This window comes from Capricornis sumatraensis, chromosome 18 (genome assembly GCF_032405125.1).
Source record: "Capricornis sumatraensis isolate serow.1 chromosome 18, serow.2, whole genome shotgun sequence".
NCBI lineage: Eukaryota > Metazoa > Chordata > Mammalia > Artiodactyla > Bovidae > Capricornis > Capricornis sumatraensis.
The window spans coordinates 11,119,967-11,133,832 of NC_091086.1; positions in this window are offsets into that span (position 1 = coordinate 11,119,967).

A 13,866-nucleotide genomic window follows, 5' to 3' on the forward strand; every position below is an offset into this window, starting at 1 on the left:
CTTCATCTGCTGTCTTCAGGAACCGTCGGCAAGACTGGGTCCCTCTGCACCACCGTTCCCCAAGGCACCCTCTTCTCACTGAAGTGGACAGGGTCAGGGGGGATGGCTGAGCTGCCCCATCACGCGAGGACACTCCTCTCTGTGGTCACCATCACCTGGCTTTGCCTCTTTGGAAGTTTATAGAAACGGGAGACCAGGGTGAGTTTTCTGAAAAGCCTTTCTAAGAAAAAGGTCACCAAATTATCCTCAGGAACACCCTGAGGGCAGGGCCTAGGCTGGCGAGCATAAGCAGTTCTGGCCTTGGAGTCCCGATCCCACTTCTTCAGTGCTGTGTGGCTTTGGGCAAGTTGCTTAGCCTCTCTGAGCCTCAGTTTCGTGACTGATAAAATGGAGCTAAGAATCATATCTACTTTCCAATGTTATGAAGATTAACTGAGGGAATGTGAGAATGCTCAGCAGAGAGCTGGGCACAGAGTAACCACTCAAGAAATGCTTGCTCTTCTTACAATTGATCATGTGATTGGGAGAGCAGTGGAAAAGTCACTGGTTTCCTGATCATTCCATCCTTGGAAACTCATAAAACCTGCTTCTGGCATCAGATGTGAATACCATTCCCAACAGTTCCTAGTCTGTGATCTTGAGCAAGTAATGACCATCCTGACCCTCAGCTTCCCTTCTACAGAATGGGAAGAAGAAATCTCCAGAGTTGGCAAGAGAGTAAAGTGATGTGACCCCATCTGCAAAGTGTAACCCAGGACTTGGCACACGGCGCTCTCAGGAAACACGGGCCCTTGTTGCTGAATGAGCCTGGGGAAAGCAGCTTCTGTCGGCAGGTGGGCGGTCTGCCTGCGTGGCTTCGGGCAGGCATAGTGCTTCCATGGTGGGCCTGGGGGTGTTTCTATTTTCAGATGACACTTAGTGACATCTTAACAATGCTGGAATGAGATAGGACCCAGTGAAACAACCGTTTCCTACCAGGGACCTGAGCCTTGATTGGCAGGGAGGGAGGGGTCCCTGACCCTGGCAGCCTGGGAAGCTGAGTTTTAACTGAGCAATAGGGATTGGGCCTTGGGAGGGGGCCCTGTGGGCCCTACAGCCACGCCTGCTTGCCCTCTACTTCTCCTCTGATGCTCTGGATTTACCCCCATCCTCCACTCCCGGGCCTGCACCCCAGGAGGCTGACCTGCACTCAGGGACCCTCCAGCAGCTCCCTTGCGTGATGGCTTCTCGCTGAGTCCATGCGGCAGGAGGTGGCAGGGGTCGGGGCACTGCTTCCCCAACTGCCTCACCACAGAGCTCCCACCCCACAGCACTTCTGCCTGGTACCCGCCCCCCCCACCAAACCCCAGATCACCTGTTACCTTGAAGGTGAAAGTGTTAGCTGCTTAGTTGTGTCCGACTCTTTGCAATCCCATGAACTGTAGCTTGTCAGTCTCCTCTGTCTATGGGATTTTCCAGGCAAGAATACTGGAGTGGGTTGCCATTTCCTTCTCTAGAGGATCTTCCTGACCCAGGGATTAAACCCGAGTCTCCTGCATTGCAGGTGATTCTTACCGCCTGCAGATTCTTTGCCGCCTGAGCCACCAGGGAAGCCCAGCCTGCCCCCTTTGCCCCTTCAGTAAGACTGGCTCCTCCAGTCACCACCACTCTGCCACACCGGTTTCCCCACACCCGGCCCGGACCTCTGAAAACATCTTTAAATTACCCAGCTTCTGGATGCTTCCCTCCCTCGCCGTCTCCTCCCTTCTCCCTCCTCTCTTCCCTCCTTTCTTCTTTTCTCCCCTCCTCCTCACTTACCTGTCCCCTTACCTCTCCTTTCCTCCAGGCCAGCAGAGTGCCTACAAATCCTTCCACACCAGGCTCGTGTCAGCCCCCTGAGAGGTGGGGACTCTCTCCTCCCAGCATCCTTAGCGTCAGGGCTCCCCCACCCCAATCCTGGATCCCTTTGCATATGCCTGCCTCCCCAACAGGGCCGGACGAGAGTGCCTTTCAGTCCAGCCTAGGGTGGAGTCACCTTTTACCCCCTGAGTCCAACACAGGGCCTGGCCCAGGGCTGGCTGATGTGTGGTAAATATTTACTGAGTTAAATGAGTGTACAGATGGCAAGTGTCCAGGGAGCTCAAAGGAAAGGACGGTCATAAGGGGCCCAAATCAAGGAAGGCTTCCTGGAGAAGGTGAAACTTGACCCTGGCCTCGAAGCAGTGGAGCAGGAGGTGGTGGTGGGGTGGGTGGGGGTGAAAGGGCAAGTGAGCAGATTCTTGGCGAGGGGATGGTATGTGCAAAGGCCCAAGATAGGACTGCTAGGATGTATCAGTCTCTGTTGGAGTAAAGCAGATGCCAGGGAGATGGAGTTGGAAAGAGAAAGTAAACACTTCCTGTTGGAAACTGGGATCTCAACCCTGCCCTCACTAAATGCAATCACATAGTGTGGCGTAGGTCTGGCCTAGAGGTTATGAATAAATGAGAGCTGGGGTCAGCCCAGCACGTGCAGGGTCCAGGTCCTGAGCCCATCTCCATGCACTACCCAATCAGACGCTCAGTTCTCTGAGACTCAAACTGCTTGGCTTCCTGGATCTGACTGGGTGGGAAGTCAGCAGGTTCTGCAGGTCCTGTCTGGCCTGCCTAATCCATCCCCATCCCATCCACCCTCCCCAAGATTGCCAGCCTCTTGGTCCCATCTGCTATGGGAATCACCAATGTCAACAGGATTTTCCTGAAAACACTCAGAGGAGAGGGGTTTTCTCAAGTGTGTTAAGCTTGATTCAACAGCTGATGTGATGTTTCACATTAGCCTGAGAAATATCACTGGGCCCAGGGCTAACATCCACCAGGCACCATGGGTACAGTGCCTAAGGCCCATTAGACCTTCAAGGGCAAAAGAAAATATTCTCATTTCTTATAAAATATTAATATGACCTACTCTGGATACATACATCTTGATACTGATGCTGTCATAAAATATGATTTTCAGGTAATTTTTGTGGAGTAAGGGCTATGGAGAGAAAAGTAGCTGGGACCCATACAATGGTGTCACAGTCTGGCCCTGACTTTTGATGGGGTGGGGCAAACTGTAGGGGAGGAAGCCAGAACGGAAGCTCATGCCCGTGCGGCCCAAGGATGTGGAGCTAGGACTGGGATTTAGCATCACCCAGCTCCTGCAACCCTTGTTTGCTAGCTGACTGGTATTCTTGGGGTGGTTTCTCAAACCTCCATGTCCAGTCTTCTTTGAGGCCTCAGGCTTCCTGGTCCCAATGGCCAGGAATTTAATAGCTACCCCCACCTCTACCCGGTCTTCTTCCTGCCATGGCAGTTCTAATTGGCAGAGCTGGGAAGGACCTTTCAAATGCCTGGGCCACAGCCACGCTTACAGAGGGGCCCCCGAGGCTCCGCATGGAGAGCTGCTGCTCATGGCCTGAGTGGTGGGGGAGGCGGCTGGGACTAGCCCTCCCCCAGCTCCCGATCCACCATCCAGGGCTCCCCACCCCCACCCCGTCTCGTTTACGTTGAGCCTGAATTAGACAAGGATCTGACGCTGTCCAGATGGAAAGTCCCCAGTTTTTGGCTGAAAAGCTCCTTGCTTGGGGAGCTATTAGAGGTGGGCGTCTACAGCTCGACCCTGCTGGAGCAGGGTTCAGAGCTCTGCTTTCTCTCCTGCCCCCACCCTAGTCCCATCTCACCTGTCCCATCCAATGAGTGATAGCCAGCCAGGAAGCCAGGCCCCTCCTCCCTCTTCCTGGGGTGGGGGCAGCCTGGCTGTGCCCATTCAAGGGTGAGCCCTCTTCACATGCAGCGATGGGGACACTTCTCTGAGGCCCCTGACCTGAAGACATCTCCCTTTTTGGAACCTGAAACCCCACCATTTGTGCCTGATTAAGAGCACAGGCTAAATTTACTGGGCATTGCCTTTAAAGGCAAAGGAGTGAATGGCTCTCAGATCATCTTTCACTGTGGCCAAGTGCCTGGGCAGCCTGAGGACGCTGAGGGTCTGCCTAAGAGTTTGTACAGGGGAGGGAGCTGGGGGCCATAATCACCACCTTTGCCCTATATGGCCCTTTAGAGTCAGTGACTTTGACTGGGGAGCCACAGATTCAGCCTGGGTTAAGGGCCAGGCATGTGCGTGCTGGGGACATGTTGGGAGTCTCAGACAGCTCAGGTGAAAAAGATTTGACGTCAGCTGAGTTGGGGAAAAAGAGGGCAGGCAGGGCATGCCAGGCAAACAGCACCAGCAAAGCCGTGGCAACCAGAGGACTCACGGTCCATCTTGGGAACAGCAGCGGCTGGAGCACAGGCTGCTGGGGTGAGGGTGCGGGTCAGAGTGTGTGAGAGTGCCAGGGGGCCAGAGGGGAGGCTGGAGAGTCTGACTTCTCATCTGGGAGGTCAGGAGTCGAGAGTCCAGGAATCCATTTTTAATCAGCACCCAGAGGTGTTTCCCTTGGGGCTTGTCCATGGTTTACCTGCGGGAATCCCAGGCTATATGCAGACAACCAGCCCTAAGGTCACTGCTCCTCAGCTAGGAAAGAAAGACAGTGTGGTTCAACGAGGCTGCGGGAAGACCTGGGTACCAGTACAGCTCTAGCATTTGCTGGCTGTGTGCCCCTGGGCAAGTTACTTTGCCTCTCTGAGCTCCTTGCAGGCAGCACTACTGCTTGATTTCCAAGGTGCTGATGAGGGTTAGCTTCTGACATAGGTTACTAGGCGTGGTGCCTGAAACATAACGGGAACAAGAGATACTGTTCTGTTTTGTTTTTCTCGCTCCATTCACAAGCTACTTTTGTCCTGTTATGTTAGCGAAACCACAGTGACCATCTGAATTTGTCAGGTTGGTTCAACTGTTAGAGACAGAAGCCCACTCAGGCTGGCTTAAGGGAAAACAGAAGAGCTTAATGCCTAACAACCCAGCAGTGAAGGAGGCAGTGTGGGTGCCGGTGAATGAACACTCTCTCTTCTTTCTCCCTGGCAGCCTGATCTTTTCCTCCTGCCGCCGTCCCATCTCCAGGAGGCCGAGACTGAGGCCCTCAGAGCCCCCTGCTCAGCAGCCAGGGAAGAAAGAGCAATTTCCTCCAGCGACTATCACTCAGTCCCAGGGAAGGAATCTGATTGGCTGTGCTTGGGTCATGTGCTCACTTCTTGGCCCAATCAATCTGGCGAGGGATGGAGTATTTTAAGGGGCTAGACCTATGCCCAGGCGGCAGCACCTGATACCAGAGGGATAAGGAGCCCTCGCTGGACAGAAAAGCAACCAATATAGAAAATTTTTCTGAGACAGAAGCCTAAGCTACACAGCTGAAAACCTAATGAAGCATTTCTTGGTCTGTTCAGCTCCGGTTCTCCCTTCCAGAGCAACCTCAGGTGCCTCTCTCTCACTGCACCCCCGGCCCCATGTGTGCCTCCCACCCTGGATCTGCCCTGCCTGGCTGCTCCTCGAGGCAGGTCTGGACTCTGCCCCTGTGTGGCTCTAAGGTCTGTCCTGGCTGTGCGTAAAGCAGGGTTTGAACTCACATCCTCACAGCCAGCATCCCGCATCCTTCCTGCCGTGTCCATCTGAACCCACCTCTGCTCTCCTCCGTCCAAGCCCTGCCTTCTCCTGGGGTACACGTGACTGCCGCGTCTTCTGGGTGGGAAGCAGATACACGGCACTTGCTTCTTGTTGAGTCCCCAAGGATCTGGCTGGAACCCCTGGAACCGGCACCAGGGTCGTACAGGGTTATTTAGCTCGCCTGAGGCGTTCTCCTTTTCCTCACTTCTTAGACTGGAGGCTCAGAGGCCCTCCCCCCCCCACAGAGGGACCGTCCTGCTTTCTGTTCCCATCCCCAACTCAGCCCGTGAGGCGGCGGAAGGAAAGGGCTGCAGCTGTTTCTACCAGGTTAGGCTGACCCAGCTCACCACCCCCTCGTCCTCCCCAAATTCACCCCACACAGGAGACAGGGAGCCGCTGACTTTCCCCGATACGGTCCCTGCAAACGCCACCGGTTGGGCATTTTATTCCACCCCGCAGTGGTTCATACCTCCTGACAAAGAGACTCTCTTTCTTTCCTTTTCTTCCCCCCTTTTTGGTACTGTTTAAAGAGAGTAATGTAAGTCTCAGATCCCCTCACATCATGTTAATGTTAAAGTAGGACTAAAAATAAGTCTTGGGTTGCCATAGGAACCCTGACTGTTGCTAGGTTTAGTCTGTGGGGGATTGGGAGCCCTCCTTTTTCCGGCCCTGCTGGAAGGCGGCCTTTGTGGCTGCACCCAGCACCTGGGAGGGGCCCCCAGAGCATCAGGCACCCCCCAAAACCCGCTAAAGGTGACTGGGCGTCAACTCTCCATGGAGTGTCCTCTGCCGCATTGGGATCTGCCTTGGAAGGGGGACTAAGGCTCTACAAAGTCTCTGAAGAGGAGTTTCCAAGAAAGGGGTGGAGGGGAAGAAAATAAAGACAGGAAGAGAGTGAGGTAAAGAGAAGGCATGAAGGAGGGAAGGAGGGAGGGAGCTGAAAGAGAAAGAAGAAGTGAGGATATGGGTTTGCTGGGCACCTGCTCTGTGCCAGGTCTGTTTGGACAGTCATCCCTCTCTGTAACCACCCTGCTGGGCAGGCTCTGGAGCAGAGATTCAGAGAGGTGAGGCGACATCCTCGTGTCACACAGCCAGCATGAAGCGCACTTGGGCACAGAACACAGGCTTTCTGGTTCAGTCCTGGGCTTGGGACCCAGGGCCCCTCCTCAATGCTCTCAGCCCTCTCCGCAGCTGGGCCAACAGGCGTCCAGTGGGCCTTGAGCCGCGGTGGCTCCCTGACCCCTGGTGAGGATTGCCCTCTTCTGATCTGGGCTTGCCAAAGACACGGGAGGCCAGCCCTTGCAGTGTGCTATGCACTGTGGGACGTCCCTGTGTCCCTTCTCTGTCAGCTCTGAATCTGCTGCCAAGCCCATGCTCAGAAGGGCAGACGAGAGTTCAGATCCAGCCTCAGCACTGACTGCTGTGTGACTTCCAGCAGTTTCCCCACATCTCTGTTCTTCAGGCTCCTCTTCATGGTGGAGGCATGGGTACCTCCCAGGGGGTCGCTGTGGGAGCGTGGGAGAAGGGGCATGCGGGCCGTGGACCCCGGCCCCACATTGCAGAGCCGGCAGCTGCTCTGACGATGATCTTGGAGAGTTGCCCTGCACCTGCTGGGACAGCCAGTGGCTCTGACTCCTGCCCGCAGGACTGTGGCCCCAGCCATGTTACCTGGGTGCACTGGGCAGCTTGAGTGTTGTGCCCCAAGGCCCCGGGGTGGGGATTCCACACAGGCCTTGCTGATGACACTCCTCCCAACTGGTGCATGGGCCCCAGGCCCCAGGCCACCGTGTGCATTTCTGGAACTAGCCAGATAATGCTGCCCAAGGGAGCCCCTTGCAAAACATATCGGCAGGCTGAGAGAGAAGCGTGCCATCCTGCGAATACCGCCATTCCAGACTTGCCTCCAGCCCCTCCACGAACACTCCTGACCGGATCCCGAATGCTACACACTGGACGGGGCTCGAGAACGTGAGGCGATCACTCTGCTTTTAGTCCATGACACACACAGTGAACAAAACAAAGATGGTTAGAAGGGGGTCCGAGAGGCCCCCGAGCTGGGAGGACTCCTCTCCAGTGACATCGCAGGGCCGGCCAAGGGGAGCAGAAGTTCTCACAGCCCCCAGGGCAGAGGCCGGAGCTCACGGTTTCATAGATCCCTGGTATTTCTGCAGTTGGGTGGCGCTGAGAGAGAGCCACAGAGACATGACTTTGGTTCAGGCAAGAAGAGTTTCTAAGGGGACGTTTGAGCAGATACTGTGCTGGCTGCTTTGCAAGTAACATGTCATTTTATCCCCATGAACACACAACAAACAGTCTTGTGTTTCCCATTTTACAGATGAGGGCTCTGAGGCTCAGAGAGGTTAAATACCCTGCCCAAGGTCACATAGGAAAGTCCCTAAGCCCATGCTCGTTCTTTTACACTAATACAGTATCTGTATTGCATATGAGATGACTTGGCAAGGGGGGGTCAAGGAAAGGGAGGTGACATTTACTAAGCATCTACCATGTGCTTTCCATATTTAATGGGGTATTACAGTCCTCTTGCCTGGAAAATCCCATGGTCAGAGGAGCCTGGTGGGCTGCAGTCCATGGGGTCGCTAAGAGTCGAACACGACTGAGCAACTTCACTTTCACTTTTCACTTTCATGCATTGGAGAAGGAAATGGCAACCCATGCCAGTGTTCTTGCCTGGAGAATCCCAGGGACGGGGGAGCCTGGTGGGCTGCCGTCTACGGGGCCGCACAGAGTCGGACACGACTGAAGCGACTTAGCAGCAGCAGCAGCAGCATACCCGCTTTACAGATGGGGAAATGTAAAGCTCAGAGAGGCGAAGGCCCTGGGCAGAGAGGAAGAGCTGTGTCTTGATAAACTTGATATAGTGTGCGTGTTAAGCGGCTTCAGTCGTGTCTGACACTTTGTGACCCCGTGGACTATCGTCCACCAGGCTCCTCTGTCCTAGTTCACAGGAGGGGCATGATTGGTGACTGACGTGTGCTTGTCAGGATAGCTGTAGAGCAACGGTGAGTCAGATTCCCAGATCTAGAGGGGCCGTGGCTCATGGCCACCTCATAGCTAGTAAACTGCCGTTTTGAGAAGCATTCAAGTGGAAGTGAGCAGCTCAGGCATGAAGCATGGTGGAGAAGAGAGGACCACCAAGGGCATTTTTTTCTTTGAATGTCAGTATTTTAAGTTCGACATCACCCTGTACTGAGGCTTCACATTCATCTTTTTTCATCGTCCACTTTTTATTTAATTAAATGTATCCACATTCTGGGCTTCCTAGGTGGCGCTAGTGGTAAAGAACCTGCCTGTGAATGGAGGAGATACCAGAGATGCGGGTTTCATCCCCGGATTCTGAAAATTCTCTGGAGAAGGGAGTGGCTACCCACTCCAATATTCCTGCCTGGAGAATCCCATGGACAGAGGAGGCTGACGGGCTACAGTCCATGGCATGGCAGAGTTGAACACAACTGAAGCACCTGCGCATTCTAAACTGTACCCTTGAACCACATATACTGTGGGCTAGTTATGTAATTTTTCTCATGCATCTTAAAGTTGATGCATAAATATTAAATTTTTAAAGAAAAGGCTTGTCTGTGTCCCTCCACATGTGCCCCAGTGGTGCCCCGCTGGAGGGTGCTATCTGGGAGGGCCACCAGGGTTCCTCAGGCCCCGGGAGAGGTGTAAATGCAGCTGGGAGTGGACAGGTCCCCACCCCATCTGGTTGGTTCTGTTGGTTATGGAATGACAGGGGTTTGATATAAGATACACAGGAGAGTAATGGGGGACTCTGGCCTGGAGGCATGGGGATAGCCTTGCGGGGCTTTGGGGGCGACAGAGTCACTCTCTCCTCCACTCATGAGGTGACCTGCCCGAGCCCTGCCCAAGCCCTGCCTGCTTCGGCTCTGGGCCATGGTTGTCATCCTCCCGCCCCCGGGCTCCCCCCACCACCTCTGTGCATTTTTCCTCACGGCTCTGGCCTTCTCCTGGCCCACTGTGGCCCACTGGACTTCCGCAGCTGTACAGCTCTGTGCCCACCTCTCCCGGCTCTGGTCTCTCATTCCAGGTCCGGTGTGCGGGGCTGGGACCTGCTCGGATCAGCCATTCCCTGTTTGTGTCAGTCCACACTGTGACCTGGGAGAGAGGACAGAGAGAAATCTGGGCCAGACAGGGCTCTGTGTTGGGCATCCCCTCCCAAGGGTGGCATGAAACAACCCAGGGTGGGGACAGACAACCACAGCCAGAGCCCGCTCCCATTCCTGTGAGCCAGAAGCCCTGTCTGGGCCCCAAACCTCACAGCCCCATTGTCCTCTAAGTCCAGGAGCATCCAGCCCGGAGGACTGTAGACACGATGGGACCTGGACGCTAGACACAGAGCGCCGATGGGCACCTGACTTCCAGCGGCCCGTTCCTCCTCTTCCGTTCACCTCTGTCTCCTTGGGCTGCTGGCTGGAGCTGAGGGCAGGATAGGGAATCAAAGAGCCTCACTCAGTGTTAACATGAGACCATCACTCCTGGCATAACCTGGCTGGCTTCCCCGTGGCCCCTGGAAATGACACTCACCTGGAGAACAGGAGCCAAGCCCTGCGAGACCTCACGTCACCGCATGTCTGCGTCCCTCCCCCGCCACTCCCCTCGTGTGTGGCAGCAGCCTTCCAGCTGGTCCTCCTGCTTTCAGGATCTCCCCTCTGTTGCCCTTTCTCACAGCCTCCAAGTGACCCTCCAATACACCCTGCCTGACCCTTGCAGTAGCGCACAGCTTAACCCACAGGTTAGCAGTCAACCCCACGGGAATGATATTCAAGGCTCCCCTGGACCCAGCCCCGCCAGGCTCTTCTGCCTTCCCACCCGCACATGCGGCTCCCACATAATGACCCAGCTACAGCAGCCAGTTCCATTTTCCTGTGCCCCAGGCTGGTTCTAGCCTTAGACTTGCTGTGGCCTCTACCTGTGTGTGTGCCAAGTCACTTCAGTCATGTCGGACTCTTCGTGACCCCATGGACTGTAGCCCACCAGGCTCCTCTGTCCATGAAATTCTCCAGGCAAGAATAAACTGGAGTGGGTAGTCATGCCTTCCTCCAGGGGATCTTCCCAACCCAGGGACTGAACCCGTGTATCTTACGTCTCCTGCACTGCAGGCAAATTCTTTACCACCAGCACCACCTGGGAAGCCCTCTGCCTAGGACAGCCTTTTCACCACCCCTCCCATTCCTCTACTACCGATTCTTCCTTATGGGTTAACGTTTGGTGTAGAAGTTTGCTCCTCCTCTAGGAAGTCATAGGCCCCTCTGAGATGCTCCCGGAGTCAGACCGCAGCCCAGCAGGGCCTCTGTGTCAAGATTTCCACTATGTCACAGTTGCCTGGGCGCCCGCCTCCTCCGCTGCTCCTGGCGAGCAGACCCCATGTCTGAGCCATCTGACTCCCCAGGGCCTGGGGTGGGGTGCAGGGCACAGTCAGTTCCCGTGCTATTTTAACCCTGGTTCTCTGCAGGGGGCATCAAACACATCCTGCCCTGGGATGCTGGTGTGGAGGTGGCTTTTCAGCATGGAAGTGTGAGAAGTTTCCTTTGCCAAGCCCTCCACTGGTTGCCTCGAAGCCTGGTGATTTGTCTCAGGTCTACTTTGAGGGGGTGAAGTTTAGTTTTGGGTGGTTCCTTTTGGGAAGTGGTAGGATAATAGAAGCAGGGGTTTAAAGATCAGTCACACTGGAGAGGCCACAGGATAAGCTAACTTGGGAATCGGCATGCTGGGCTTGCGCCCACTGGGTCCAGGCCCACTGCTGAGGTCAGAAGCCCCATGCGACCCGGACAGGATACTCAGAGTAGCCGAGCTTCTTGGTAATGTGTAATGTGCAATGACTTTTCTCAAAATCCTCTTTTTTTCTTCTACCTGTATCCTCTGTGCCCCACAGATCTGCCAGAATCTCCCCTCTCTCCTCTTTTCTCCCAAACTGGCATCACACACCCCCCAAGGAATTGTCAGCAACAGATCCTTCCTGGGAGGGGCAGGGCGGGGAGGGAAGCCAAGTGGCCCTGTCAGTGCAGGTCCCAGGAAACAGATGGTACAAGGGAAGCAGGTCTCCCAAAGAGGGCTTATAGTTTCAGTTGCAGAGGGACAGGTAAATGCTGGAAGCAATGGGATAACCCACTCTTGGCCTGAAGGTAAGAGGGGAGGAAGCCATTGAGCAGAAGCCAGAGGTTCTGTGGAGAGGGCTGCCCAGGCCGGGGCCACGGTGATCAATTGATGAATTCACTCTCCTGCCTCTGCTTCTGCTGCCAGCCCCACCCAATGGGCCACCCAATGGGCCACCCAGCTGGAAGTCAAAGGACATGAAAGGCCTCTGATGAAGCCCACACAGGTCAGTACAGTTCAGCACCAAGCCAGGTAGGAAGAGGAGGGGGGCCTGGAGAGACAGGGACCAGACATCCGAGCCAGGATGCTCCTTGGTGGTGGCAGAGGGGAAAAGTGGATTCTCAGGCCAAGCTGACACTCAGACACTCAGATCAAGCATCATTTTTGCTTGGAGTGAATGATTAAGAACAAACAAATATATATATGTATGTATAAACAGGTTTTTAATAATATTAGATTTAATTATATTAATAGAATTAAAATCTAATTAATTGGTTAATTCTATTAACCAGTGTATAAAGGGGCTTCCTCGATGGTTCAGTGGTAAAGAATCCAACTGCTATGCACGAGCTGCAGGAGACGTGAGTTCAGTCCCTGGGTCGGGAAGATCTCCTGGAGGAGAGCGTGGCAACCCACTCCAGTATTCTTGCCTGGAGAATCCCCAGGGATAGAGGACCCTGGTGGGCTATTCCATAGGGTTGCAAAGAGTTGGACATGACTGAAGCGACTTAGCATGCACACGTGCATCAATGTATAAAGAAAAAAACAAAGGATAGTGAATTCCCAAAAAAAAAAAAATGCCTTGAAAAGAAAGTTCCAGAAGATGAGAGATTCATCAGGAAGCTAAGAGGAACCCGGAAAGGGCCTTGACGATGAGAACCTTCAGAGCATGGAGCCACCTGCCTGGCACCAAAGAAGCCCAGTGGTTGACAAATGCTGTCTCATTTTCTTTCATTTGCATATCCTGATCTAAGATCCTAACCTCCAGATTCACTAGACAAAAAGAAAATAATTAGTGCAATCTTCCACAATTGTTTTTGAGCTTCATATGCTGCCTGGAACCTGCGTAGGGAGATGTAATTGCATTCTACACCACCACGTGAAAGGAAGGGGTTGAGGCCAGGCCTCAGCCTGAGTGTGGGAAGCCCCAGCTCCGAGACTGACCAGAGGCTGAGGAGGCCTGGAGGTACAAGGGGTTCATAGGCGAGATTTCCAGCAAGCAAGGTTAATGAAGGTGGGCAGAGAGCATGGTGGATGGGCCGCTCCAGATGCCCCTGTAAGCTCAGAGGTGCTGAGGGGAACCAGACACTCTCCTTGGGCACCTGACTGTAAGTACTGTTCAGATGAAATCAGTGCAAACAAACTGATTGACTGAAATTTTATTCCTCATAGTGTATTGTTCATCCTCCTGGGCTCACAAGATGCCTTCAGAACAGAGGGTTTCATGTTCAAATAACTGGGAAGAAATGTGTGTAAGTCACAGGGCTCCTTAAGGTGGTGAAGGAAGAGTCTGAAAGACACTCAGGCCTGCTCTTGGACCTGCCAGTCCTCCAGGTCGAGCTCAGAGCCTGTTGTCTTTATGGCTACTCGCGTCCTGTGGTGGGCCTGGTGGCTCAGTGCTAAGGAACCCGCCTGCCAATGCAGGACACGGGGGCTCGCTCCCTGGGTCAGGAAGATCCCCTGGAGAAGGAGATGGCACACCACTCCAGTGTTCTTGCTTGGGAAAACCCATAGAGAAGCCTGACGGTCTCTAGCCCATAGGGTCTCAAAAGAGTCAGACACGACTTAGTGACCAAACAGTGTCATCCTATGGCATCGCCTTGAGCAGAACCCCATCCCTGTGGCCATCATTGATGGGGCTCCTGGATTAAACCAGTGAAGAGGAGGCCCTTGCAGAGAAAAGTAATCTTTATTTGAAGGGTGAGACGGTCGTATATAATCCTGATTAGACTACATCTCTTTCTCTTTGTTTGGCAGAACAAGTCCAGGTTGCTGGGTTTCATTCATTCAACAACCCCCCTGAGTGCCAGCAGCATTCCAGGCGCTGTTATAGGCAATGGATATGTCAGGGCACAAGAAGACAAAATCTCCACTCTGGAGGAATTTCTGATCCCCTCCTGTCCCCTCCTCCTCCCACAGGCCAGGGTGCCGAGACACACCCCACCCTTGTGGCCATCAGTGATGGGGCCAGGAAGGGG